The sequence below is a fragment of the Molothrus aeneus genome, chromosome W, assembly GCF_037042795.1.
Source record: "Molothrus aeneus isolate 106 chromosome W, BPBGC_Maene_1.0, whole genome shotgun sequence".
Classification (NCBI taxonomy): Eukaryota; Metazoa; Chordata; class Aves; order Passeriformes; family Icteridae; genus Molothrus; species Molothrus aeneus.
In genome coordinates, this window is record NC_089679.1 from 8,585,950 (window position 1) to 8,598,835 (window position 12,886).

General features: G+C 45.3%; 1 long non-coding RNA gene across 1 annotated transcript in view; it reads left to right on the forward strand.

Moving 5' to 3' along the window:
- Nucleotides 1–12,886, forward strand: part of LOC136568563 (uncharacterized) — a 111,186-nt gene that overhangs the window by 44,468 nt on the left and 53,832 nt on the right. The window contains exons 2-3 of the long non-coding RNA XR_010785253.1: nucleotides 10,867–10,903; nucleotides 12,269–12,339. This is a non-coding gene — a long non-coding RNA (uncharacterized lncRNA). The remainder of the gene's footprint in view (nucleotides 1–10,866; nucleotides 10,904–12,268; nucleotides 12,340–12,886) is intronic.

The following is a 12,886-nucleotide window of genomic DNA, read 5'->3' on the forward strand; positions in this document are numbered from 1 at the left end:
ATCCGCTATATGGAGTTACTTTAGAGGAACTTATGGGGATAGAGGCATACCTAAGGATGGAGGCGCAAGCACTAATCGGGCCCGAGAAGCTGAGGGAGGCTATGATATTAGCCCGGGTGGGGCTTGATAGGGTGAAATCCCCAGGGGGTATTCCCTCATACATGGGAATTAAACAAGGAAGAGAAGAGCCATTTGGGTTGTTTATTGACAGAGTGGCGAATGCTATTCAGACAGCAGGGGTCCCAGAATATATGCACGGAGCACTACTAAAGCAATGTGCCCTACAAAATTGCAATCCCACCACTAGGGGTATACTTGTCACACTCCCTGGTACCTGGACTGTTGAGGAGACTTTAGAACGAATGGCTCAGGTGCTGGTGGGGCCGCAGGCTATGTTAGTGGAAGCAGTAAGAGATTTGGGAAGTAGTTTCAGGGAGCAGGCGCAGGCGATGCAGAGTCAGGTGTTGGCTGCCCTTGCCCCCTTGCAAGCGTCGGTAAATCGGCTTCAAAGAAAAAAACCATCATGATTCCGATGCTTCTGCTGTGGAACTGCTGGCCATATGCGCCGGGATTGTACCATGGGAGCTGTGTGGTGCCAGCGCTGCAAGTCCGACACACACAATGAGTCAGCCTGCCGGCATGTCTCGGAAAACAGGAAGCCCAGTGGGAGGGGTTGCCGTGCTCCGACACAAGTGGCGGCCCAGAGCCCAAGCGCCTTCCCAGCACAAGCGCCTCCTCCCTCCACCCCGCAACCAGTGGAAGCCTTGGTTTGGACCTGTCAACCTCAATAGACTGCACCTTAATAGACTGCAAACCACAGCGTATCTCAATGGGGATTAAGGGCCCTGTTACAGCCAGCGGACAAACCGTGGGAGCTTTGTTGATTGGACGCTGGTCTGCCAGAATGTCGGGACTTACTATTCTTGTTGGACTAATTGATGCTGATTATACAGGTGAAATACAAACAATGGCACAAACACTATTCCCACCATTGTTTATTCCGGCCGGATCGCGAATTGCTCAATTAATCCCCTTGCCTCAATTAACAGTAAGGACTGTACCACTTGGCAAGCAGTGACGTGGTGAAGGTAGTTTTGGTTCCACAGGAACAATGGCATTGTTAACAGTGGACTTAAAGCATCGTCCTAAAAAACATATTGATGTCCAGTATCAGGGTCAAACCATCACCCTGGTTGTGCTCCTAGACACGGGTGCAGATGTCAGCATCATAGGGACACAGAAATGGCCACCCCAGTGGCCCACCCATGCGGCAAATGCCACAGTCGCAGGAGTAGGAGGACTCACGTTTGCACGGAAATCCCCTCTGCTGAAAATTATTATAGAGGGAAAGACTGTCACCTGTACAGTTTCTGTAATACTGCTCCCTGATGGTGTCCACGCCTTGCGGGGCCGCGATGTGTTGGCACAGTTGGGAATGGTCCTTACCACAGATCTCCCTTTATAAGGATGGCCATTGCATGGACTTTCCCAATCCCACTCCGATGGAAAACAGAGGACCCGGTGTGGGTTGAGCAATGGCCTTTAAAAGGGGAAAGTCTCATTCAGGCACACAAGCTGGTCCAGGAGCAGTTTGACCAAGGACATCTCCGGTTATCTGTTAGTCCTTGGAATACTCCTATTTTTGTGATCAAAAAGAAATCTGGCAAATATTGGCTCCTGCATGATCTACGTGCCGTCAATGATCAGATGCATAGTATGGGAGCCCTGCAGCCCGGATAGCTCAGTCGGTAGCTTTCTGGCTCCAGGGGTGGTGTCATGAACGGCGGAAGAAATGCCTCACACAATATGCGTGAATTGCAAATCCCAAAGTTTATTGAAAGCTCACACATATTTATATTGGTGTTAATGAAGCTTATACATATTGCAAAAGCTGAGCTCATTATTGGTTAAAGCACACTTAGATCAACCACACCTACTTCTATGCTCTAATGATTATTTTGTTTCTATGTTTGCATTCTTCTAGCTTCTCTACCTAGGCTATCTTCATTTTCTGGCAAGCGATTTTCTCCCCCATCTTACCGTTTCAGCGAAGGTCACTATGACCTTTGTCAGTGATTGGACACTGGTTACATAATCCCCAGCTTGTTTCCCCTATCCTTATCCAACGGTATCACATCGAAGTGGCCTTTCTCAGCTAGCCAATTATCCACAAAGCTCTCCATATTTCCCCCGTTTTTCTGTTGAACAAGCATGGTTTGATTAAATGCGGTAGCTATCATCTTCCGCACCATATTCTGTAAGCATATACAAAAACATGGCAAAATTAATACTAACAACAAAGCTACAATAGCTACTACAATGCCAACCTTAACAACAGAGCGTAACCATGATCCTAAGTTTAAAGATTTGAGCCATCCATCAATACCAAGGCCTGATTCTACCTGTAAGTTCCCAGTTAACCTCCGTAACTCAGAGAGCTGGGAGTGAACAGACTGTGCATGATCAGAAAGATTCATGCAACACATGCCTTCAAATTCTTCACAGCCATGGCCTTGTGCAAGTAAAAGAAAATCAATTGCAGCTCTATTTTGAAGTGTCGCATGGCGAATAGAATCAACATCAAGCAAAAGACTAGAAATCGCTAAAGAAGTTGCATTTGTTTGTTTAGCAAGCCAACACCCTAACCTGTTTAAAATAGCATGAGCACGTGCTGCTGATACCCCTGGAGCTAAGAAAGATGCTGCAACTATGGCCGCTGGGGACCAAAACTTTACATCATACCGGCAGTCTGCTGCAAATGCATGGGCCATTCGTTTGCCTCTACGATGGCGGTGGCTCATGTTTAGTATCATGGACATGTTAGGTGTAAGTAGAGACAGCCGTCCAAGTGTACATGGTCCCCCGTGCAGCATTGATGGGATACCGGCCCAAGCACGGTCTCCACATATCAGGAAATATCCTGCTGGCAATTGAATAGGGTCATTTGATGAGACTGACACTCTCTTTGTTGTATAATTGCACCAGGCCGATGCATTTCGGTAGACAGTCATGCTGGAAGTTACAACATTAGAATGGTTCTTGACTGACAGCAGGCTTCTATGGTTAAAATGAATACATGCATCTGCCATCACTGACCCTAACAACTCCAACTCTTGGGGTTCCTGTGGTGCTATAGGAAAGTGGGAAATCCACTGATCCCAATTATCCACACTCGTCCTAGCATTGCTGACCTTACAAGTTGGTACATGTGAAGGGCACGGCCAGGGATCTGCTGGTAATCCAACCAAACATGTTGTGAATGGATTGCCAGGAGAAGATAATGACAGGCAAATAGTCTCCTGTTTAGTCAAGTTTGCCAGGGTGACCCATATGTTAGTCTTGGGCTGAGGTGGGGCCCATGCCTGATGGTCTACACTGTCCACAAAAGAAGCAAAAATTAATAAAGCAATAACATAAAGTTTCCATCTCACCCTGATCTTTCCAGGCACTTTTTTGAACCACCCGGCCATCATGTCTGTCACAAATTTTTAAGAATGTCTCTTCTTTCTCAGATTTAGCTTCTTTAGGTTCTTCAAACAATCCTCCCACACTTGGTTGGGATCCTGACCTCCCGAAATAGGACCTATCACACTCGACTGTGACAGAGGAATATTTCTACCACACTTAGTCTGCAAAATACACGACTGAGATAGCCCCAAAACACGTTTGACTAAATGTTGTATTTCCCATCTAAACCATGCAAGGATTTTCTGTTCTGGGGACTCATACAACTGTAGCCCTTGGAAACCAGGTAGTCCCGTAAACAATTTAAGATCTCTCTGCCAAGAGTCAAACCGCCAATAGAAACCAAACTTTTGACACCACAATTCAGCTAATTGAGATTGATGTACCCACTTAGTTTCCTGACAACCTCCACAAAAAAGCAGTATCCATGCAGCACAACGTTTATCTTGACACTTAATACAAGCTAAATCCCTAGGCCCTTCAGATTCGAAATCAGAAAACATCGAATGCAAGCTTAATATGTTATCAAGAGATCTGCACCGATCAACTGCTCGATCAATGGCAGCATCACACTATCCTTTCAGTCTAAGAAGTATCGGTCGAAGGATGATCAACAGCTTCGTCTCCACTCGCTGACGATCCTCTTCGCTCAGCTGATCGAGGTCTTCCATCAAACACAGCTGCTCGGGTCCATTTAGCAGGTACCCACAGAGATCCTGTAGGGGTAGAAACACAAAGATATCAGCAGCCCCAATATAACACCTTAGCAGGACCTTGCCATTGTCCTGATTTAGGATCGCTGTACCTCACCCATACATCTTTCTTTACACCATCTGTTTCTTGTACGTAGTGACGAATCACAGCAGGAACCTTATTTTCCCCAAAAACACACAAGTGGTTCAAAACAAACAAACACTTTAACAATCTCTCTTGTGGCTCTCTGGTATCCATATATTTACTCAAATATCTTTTCAAGGTACCATTTGCTCTCTGCAGCTGCATAAACAGCTCATGTAACCTCCGGTTTTGAACCTCTTTTATGGAGGCATCCTCTATTCGCTCACACACTCCTGCAACATACAAAGAATCTGTTACAATGTTAAGAGGTCCAGAGAAATGCATCATGGCCCATACAACAGCCAATAGCTCCATCGTTTGCAAAGTGTCCAACTCAGTAGCTCGGAGTATATGATGATGCCATTGCCCCTCTTCTTGCCAGGTCACTGCAGCAGTTTTGGATTTTCTTCCTGCATCTGTGTAAGCAGTTATAGCATCCGATAAGGGCTTTAGTGATCTTTTTGGGCATTGAATCCAACCCCACTGTCCTATCCAATTCAATGGTACATTGGGAATATCATCAGTGGCAGTCACACTACCGGCTCCCAATAGGGCCTCTTGTAACTCCATACTGTTTGTCAGATACCAGGTCAATGTATCTTTCTTCATTGGTATCTGTATCTGATCAGGTTCCTTTCCCGTAATCTGTACCGCCCGTTCACGACCCTTTTTGAGCAAATCAGCTAAAATTTCAATTTTTTGAAGAAGGGTTTTATGTTGTTGAAGTGGAGGAGATATCCATTCCAAGGCCCATATCTCCCCTGTTTTTCTGTTATGCTGAGTAAGTGCATCCAGTAAAAATTTTGGTCCACACCAAACTGTCAGCTGTATAGGAAGATCAAGATCACGTCTCCGAACACTGCCTTGTGTGACACAGTCCAATATCTGCTGCAGTGTCTCAACCTGTTCAGGGGTTATACGAACAGACTGTGCCAGATCAGTTCCCTTTAGTAAAGGTCGAAGTTCATCTAACAGTTCATTAGGGATACCAACAATGGGGCGTAGCCACTGTAGGTCCCCCAGTAATTTCTGAACATCATGCAATGTATGTAATTTAATGTTTAATTGCAATTTCTGAGGGGTAACAATTTGATCAGTAAGTGTCCACCCCAGATATTTCCAAGGTGCAGATAATTGAATTTTCTCAGAAGCTACAGTCAGTCCATAAAGCTTCAAAGCATCATATATTGCCTGAATTTGTCGACCTGTAAAAGGTTCTGGTTGCGCAAATAAAATATCATCCATGTAATGGTAAATGTTTGTTTCAGGCCCGGCATGCCGTAAGGGTTGTAAAGCTGCATCGACATAAAGTTGACACAAGGTGGCGCTGTTCCGCATCCCCTGGGGTAGAGATACCCATTCAAATCTCTTGTCCGGCTCTCTCCTGTTTAGAGCTGGCAGAGTGAATGCAAACCTCCGAGTGTCTCGAGGATGAAGAGCAATAGTAAAGAAGCAGTCCTTCAGATCAATAATCAAAAGTGGCCAGTCCCTTGGCAGCATAGCCGGATTAGGTAATCCTGGTTGTAAGGCTCCCATAGGCTCCATTTGTTCATTTACAGCCCGCAAATCATGTATTAAGCGATACTTTCCCGACTTCTTTTTAATAACAAAGATGGGGGTATTCCATGGGCTTGTTGACAACTGTAAATGTCCTTGTTTATATTGGTCATATACCAGTATGTGAACCTGTTCGAGACTCTCCCTTTTTAACGGCCACTGCTCAACCCATACCGGAACGTCCGTGGTCCAGGTTAATGGGATTGGGAAAGTCCATGCAATGGCCCTTAGCCCAAAGGGTGTTCATTTGTCAGTACTACACCCATCTGAGCCAGAATGTCCCGACCAATAAGGCACTGCACAGTAGGAGGCAAAGGTACAACTGATAAAACACCCCGCACAGTTTTGTCATCAATAGTCACAGATAGCATGGGTGTGTTTCTTGCAAGTGTCAGGCCTCCAACTCCAGTTACTGGCATTGTGGTTGACTGCAATGGCCAGTTGTGGGGCCAAAAATCGGGACTCACAATGCTGGAGTCCGCGCCAGTATCTAATAATCCTACCAAGGTTTGCTTTTCACCCTGATAATCCAAAATGACAGTGCGCTTTGGTCGTTCATTCAAGTTCATTGTTAAAAGAGTAAGACCCCCAGTGGATCCAAATCCATGCTCTCCTCTCGACTGTGCTTGACGCAGGGGTACAGTTTTAGCCAACTGTTGCAAAGGAATCAATTGAGCTATCCTTTGTCCTTTTTCGATTCACATAGGTGGAAAAAGAGTATGCACCATAATAGAAATCTCCCCTGTATAATCAGCATCTATTATTCCAGATAAAACAAATAATCCCATCATTGTAGCCGAGGAACGACCTAAAAGCAAAGCTCCCATAGGTAATCCATCAATAATGAGTGGTCCCTTTACCCCAGTTGGAACCTTTTCTGGGTGGGTAGTCATCAGGGTTACTGTGGCTGCGGCTGCCAGGTCCAATCCAAGGCTCCCGGCGGTGGCGGGCTGGAGGCAGGTTGAGCTGAAGCGGTGACAGCTGCTACTTGTGTCCGGGTGCGGCGGCTGGTGGACGCGCTGGCTCTGCCGTTTCCTGAGCGGCGTCTGTAGGATCCGGTGTTGTGGGTTCACTGGTTACTCCAAATTGACTAACCGTGGATCGTAACTGTGATAGCAATTTCCAATCCAAAGCAGTTATTGTAGCTTGAAACCCTCCCCCCGCCAGGGGAGAATAAACCACTGGGCAGGCAATTTCCATAGCAGCTGATATCGCTTCGTCATCCCCCGTGTCCATGAATTCTTTCGCTACCGCCGCCCATGCCTCCCTTCGCTGCTGTGCAACGGCCCTTGCTAGGTCACTCTCTGACCCGGGGATGGGCGCATTACTAGGCGGAGGAGGTGTAGGGTTTGACACCGGGGCAGGCGGCGCGGACGGCACTGCTGGAGTACACGCGGAGGGGAAGCTGCTGCCTGAAGCAGGAGCTGATAGCGGCGGGGAGCTGCTGTTTAGAGCAGGAACTAGTGTCGGCGGGGAGCCGCCGCTTAAAGTAGGTGCCGGTGCCGGCAGGGGACCACCGTATAAGGCAGGAACCGAAGTCGGTGAGGAAGTGCCACTTAAAGCAGGCGCCGATGCTGGCGGGGCCATGTTGCTTAGAGCAGGCGCCGATTTCGGCGCAGCAGCGTTGCTTAAAGCAGGCGCCGGTGTGGGTGGGGAACTGCCGTTTAGAGCAGAAGGCGATGCGGGCAGCAGATTGACTGTGGACGTAACAGGGGGTAACGGGGAACCAAACCAGTCTCCGTAATTCCTGTTTCTTTCATGGGCTGCACTAGCCTGCTGGGCAGCTCTTTCCTCTGCCTGGTATTTCAACAATTCATCATGCACAACTCGCCATAACTTTCCCAACTTTCTCGCGGTTTTATCATCATCTATGACTGCCTGCCACAACTTATCCCCAAATATACGCCACTCTGATAACTTATGCACTGTGTGAGGATTTTGAAACAGTCCTTGTGCATACCCATGAGCTAACAACCCATGAAGCTCTTTCTGCAAATCTATACCCTTAACCTGACGCTTTTATAAAAAGCCAGTAAATAAATCATATGCTGCTTGCCTTTCTTTATCCATGTTAAAGATAACAGCGCGCTTCTTGCAGCCCTTCCAGGCTCCGGCAGCACATATCGACCGGGGTCTCCGATGAGGTCCCCGAGGCGCGGCACCTTCCCTTTTTCAGCGGTGCTTTCGCCGTCCTCGGCTGCGGTAGGACCCGAACTCCTTACGGCACTCGACCGTGGCTACCGGCAAAAAACGTCTCGGGTCACCATATGTCGTGAATGGCGGAAGAAATGCCTCACACAATATGCGTGAATTGCAAATCCCAAAGTTTATTGAAAGCTCACACATATTTATATTGGTGTTAATGAAGCTTATACATATTGCAAAAGCTGAGCTCATTATTGGTTAAAGCACACTTAGATCAACCACACCTACTTCTATGCTCTAATGATTATTTTGTTTCTATGTTTACATTCTTATAGCTTCTCTACCTAGGCTATCTTCATTTTCTGGCAAGCGATTTTCTCCCCCATCTTCCTGTTTCAGCGAAGGTCACCATGACCTTTGTCAGTGATTGGACACTGGTTGCATAATCCCCTGCTTGTTTCCCCTATCCTTATCCAACGGTATCACATCGAAGTGGCCTTTCTCAGCTAGCCAATTATCCACAAAGCTCTCCACACTTTCCCTCAATCCCCAGGGAAGTAACCACAGAATTTGTGTCCAAACTCTGGGTAGAGGTCTCCCACACTTTCAGGATGTGTGTGTAGAAGGCTTCTGCCTCTGTGATAACTTGTGCGTCTTTTATAGTTTGTAAAACAGCGTCTCTTAGTCAAGAATATTTCTTTTATCTCTTCCCACATCTGCTCTCCAGACTAAGATGCTGATTCTTAGCTGGGGTCTGAGCCCTTTTGGTGCCATAGATGACCCCTTGCTGGGCTTTTCAGCCCAGGTTATCCCTTTATGCACCAACGGTCTGTGGTAGAGAGAAGGGGGGTAGACGTCCTGCCACACTCACTGCCCTAATGATCTCAAACTCCACCATCTCATGGTCACTGCAGCCAAGGCTGCCTTGAAGCATCACATTCCCCACCAGCATCTCCCTTTTGGTGAGCACAAGATCCAGCATGGCACTTCTCCTTGTTGGCTCCTCAATCACTTTTGTAAGGAAGTTGTCGCTGACACATTCAAGGAACCTTTTGTATTGTCGTGCCCTGCTGTGTTGTCCCTTCAACAGATATTGGGATGGTTGAAATCCCCCATGAAGACCAGGGCTTGCAAGTGTGAGGCTGCTCCTATCTGCCTATAGAGGGCTTCATCCACACCATTCTCCTGATCAGCTGGCCTGTAGTCAACACCCACTATAATATCCCCTGTCCCTCCCCTTCATCTTCACCCACAAGCTCTTGGCTGGCTTATCATCCTTCCCCAGGTGGAGTTCCATACTCTCTACCTGGTCATTAACATAGAGGGCTACACCCCTTCCTCATCTCCCTAGCCTGTCTTTCTTAAAAAGCCTAAAACCTTCTATCCTACCATGTCTCCGTGATGCCAATGATACACCCACACAGGCATGCACACATCTCTAGTTCCTCCTGTTTGTTCCCCATACTATGTATGTTTGTGTACAAGCATCTGAGCTGGGCCCCAGAGAAAGCCAACTCACTGGCTGGAGTATCTGTAATGCCTTTGCACTGTTCTGGGCATCCATTACAGGTGTTGGCACCCAACTAGCAGGACTGGGATGGATAGGCACCCTCCTCCCCCAAAATTACTGTACCCAAGCATGAAAAACCCTTCTGCCATTTCTAGTACCCTGTAAATAATACTAGGAAGAATATGAAGCTAAATGATGATTGATGTTTGAATTAACTGTGAAGCTTTCAAGAATTTAAACAACATTTACATGGAAAAAAAAAAGTGTTGTCCTAAATAAAACTATTCTTATTTCATGTGCACTACATAGACCAAAATAATAGTAATAAAACCCCCTGCGAAATTGTAGTGGGTTTATGCAGCAAGGTTTTGATAGTGAAAGCAGCAGGTGGCTGCAGGGTGGGTTCTGTGAAAAGAGACAAGGACCTGCCCCCCTGTTGGACACAGCCAGTTCCAGCCAGCTCCAAGATGCACTTGCTGCTTGCCAAAACTGAACAAATAAATTATGTTGGTGGTGCCTCTGTGGTAAAACTGCTCAGAAGGGCTAAAAAATGTTGTGCAGGAGCAGCTGGGAGAAAGGAATGAGAAAATGTGAAACAACCCTGCAGACACCAAGGTCAGTGGAGAAGGAGGGAGAGGAGGTGTTCCAGTTGCCTGAGCTGAGATTCCCCTGCAGCACAGCCCAAAGTGAAACAGCTGTCCCCCTGCAGCCTATGGAGGTTAATGGGAGTGCAGAGATTCCCCTGCAGCCCATGGTGCAGCCCATGGTGCAGCCCATGGTGAAGCAGGCTGTCCCCCTGCAGCCCATGGAGGTCCATGGTGGAGCAGAGAGCCAACCTGTGGAGTACTCCACACCAGAGAAGGTGGGTATGTCCTAAAGGAAGCTGCATACTGTGGAGTCCATGCTGGAGCAGGTTTTCTGGCAGGACCTGTAATCCCTCAGGAGACCCATGCTGGAGCAGTTCTTGAATAACTGCAACCTGTGGGAAGAACTGACACTGGAGAAGGTTGTGAAGAACTATCTCCTTTGGGAATGACTCCACGGCGCAGCATGGGGAGAGCATGAGGAGGAAGGAGTGGCAGAGATTAATTGATTAATTATAATGAACTGATCACAACTCCCATTCCTTGTTCTCCTGCAAAGTTGGCGGGGGGGGGGGGGTAGAAGAGTCAGGAGTGAGCTTGGGAAGAAAGGGACGGGGAGAAGGTGCTTTTAGGTTCTGGATTTTTATTTTCACTATCTTATGCTATTTTTATTTGGCAATAAATTAAAATAATTTCCCCAAGTTGAGTCTGTTTTGCCCATGACTATAATTACTGAGTAATCTTTTTGTCCTCATCTCAACCCACAAGGTTCCCCTGCTGTGCTGAGGAGTGAGAGAGTGGCTTGGTAAGTGCCTGGTAGCTTGACAATGTCAATCCACCACAGAAATCTAGATTCACTTCAAAGCCTGCTTGTGAGCACAAATGCTAACAGTTTTAAAGAAGCTGTGACAGCTGGATCAATTTTTGTAGTTTGCAACTGGTATCAATTTTTCAGGTTCAAGCCCAAAATCTATCTAGGTTTAATGGCTATTCATTACATTTATGTACTACTTAAGCAATTTGCAACGATTTAACAATTTCAGTGTATTGAAATCATGCATGAAGGGTGTTCAGACTAACAGAGAGATTCTACCAATTTTTTTTTACTACTTTTAGTTTCCTAAAATACAGTTATGGGATTATTTAAGGAGGGAGTGCATAACCAAAAGACATGTTCGCAAGCATTCTTTCCATTTGAAAATAGAAGGATTAAAGCTTTTCTAAAAAATTAAATTTGAAGATCGTGTCCTTGAGCAAAATAAGTTGGCAACAAAGTGAATGTACTCATCAAATAACTGAAGCTCACACATGATTCTTGACTTCCTATTTTAAAATCAATAAACAAAAATATTGAAATCTGTTTTAATGACTGATACATTTTTGTTTAATTAGTGATGGCAAAAAGCAATGACACGTTGCATTTTTTTTCCCTGTGTTGGGAGAGGTGTCTACGAAGATCTTGCACTAGCAATGATTTCTGCCTGTGCCTGGTCTGTATTCTGTCATGCAGTCTTACAAGATCTTCGATCGGTCCTCTTATGGTCCAAAGCAATGTGGACCACAAAGGTTTATAAAAATGCTGCATGTGAAATTACAAAATAAAATTATCTATATTTCAAAACCAGTGAGAAATTAGGGAAAAATTTTAGGGACATATTCCTCAAGGAAATAATGTAATAATGCAGCTTTAGAAATGAGACTGTTTTTTCTACTTTTTTTTTTTTTAATATCTTTGCTCAATGGGAAAAGGGAGACTTTTTTTCCACAGCGCACAGCCTCTGTACATGTATTCATTTGCATATTAGCCAAAAGCTGTTCTCAGTCTCTAATTATTTTGGTTCAGTACAGCTTAGTCTTTACTTAAGTTTGTACATATGCATTTTACTGCATGTGTTTATTTTGAATTCATGAACCACTGCTAATTCTGTTATCATTAAAGATTAAAAAAATAATCTGGGTGAAATTATTGCTGGCACACTGAAAAATGTCTCTCTGCTGCTAATTATCTTGAATATAAGAGCTGTCTGATGCAGGTGTTTGGCAAGTAAATATCTCTGCCTTGTAAAAAACGTTTTTGGCTCGTGCTGTAGTCTATATATATTTTTAGTGTTCATAGGAATTTGGTTTTCATTTTAATTACTTTTTTTCCCCTCCCCTGCTTCTCTTGCAGGAGGCATTGGCACTTCCTTTCAATGTCAGACAGTACATCCAGATCACATTTGCAGCAATGGCAGAGACAAGGTGAGGTTTGCATAAATGTTCCATTTACAAGGTGCATATTTTTATGGATCACATTGATTTTACTGTACTAATAGTGTTAGTTTTCTAGGCTTGGTAGCTAATTTCCAGTGTTACAATTTGAAATCTCTGTGGCTTTTAAAGAAGTATATGTACTTGCTTCACTCAAGACAATCTTTTCAGCTGATTAAAGAGATATTTGTCTTATAGCATATTTTTCTTGTGTCTTGCATTTCCTTGCTATTATAAATGTTTGTGATTGTCTCGGTTTAGAGACAATTTTAGGAGGAAATGCTCTGGAATGAACGTTTCCTATAAAGAAAATGGGTTTCAGCACTCCCCACCAATACAAAAGGAATTTTTTTGATGAAAGTGAAAAAAACTGTTTACTTAACAATCAAAGTGCCCGCAGGGCACGGGAAAAAAATGAATAACTGTTAAATATTGAACCTCCTCGCTGCAAAGAAAACTGGTGGATTTAGAGTTCTTTCTTTAGCTGGCTCAGCTTCTCCTGAGGTCTGGAATTGGGATGTGTTGTCCTCCGGCCTCC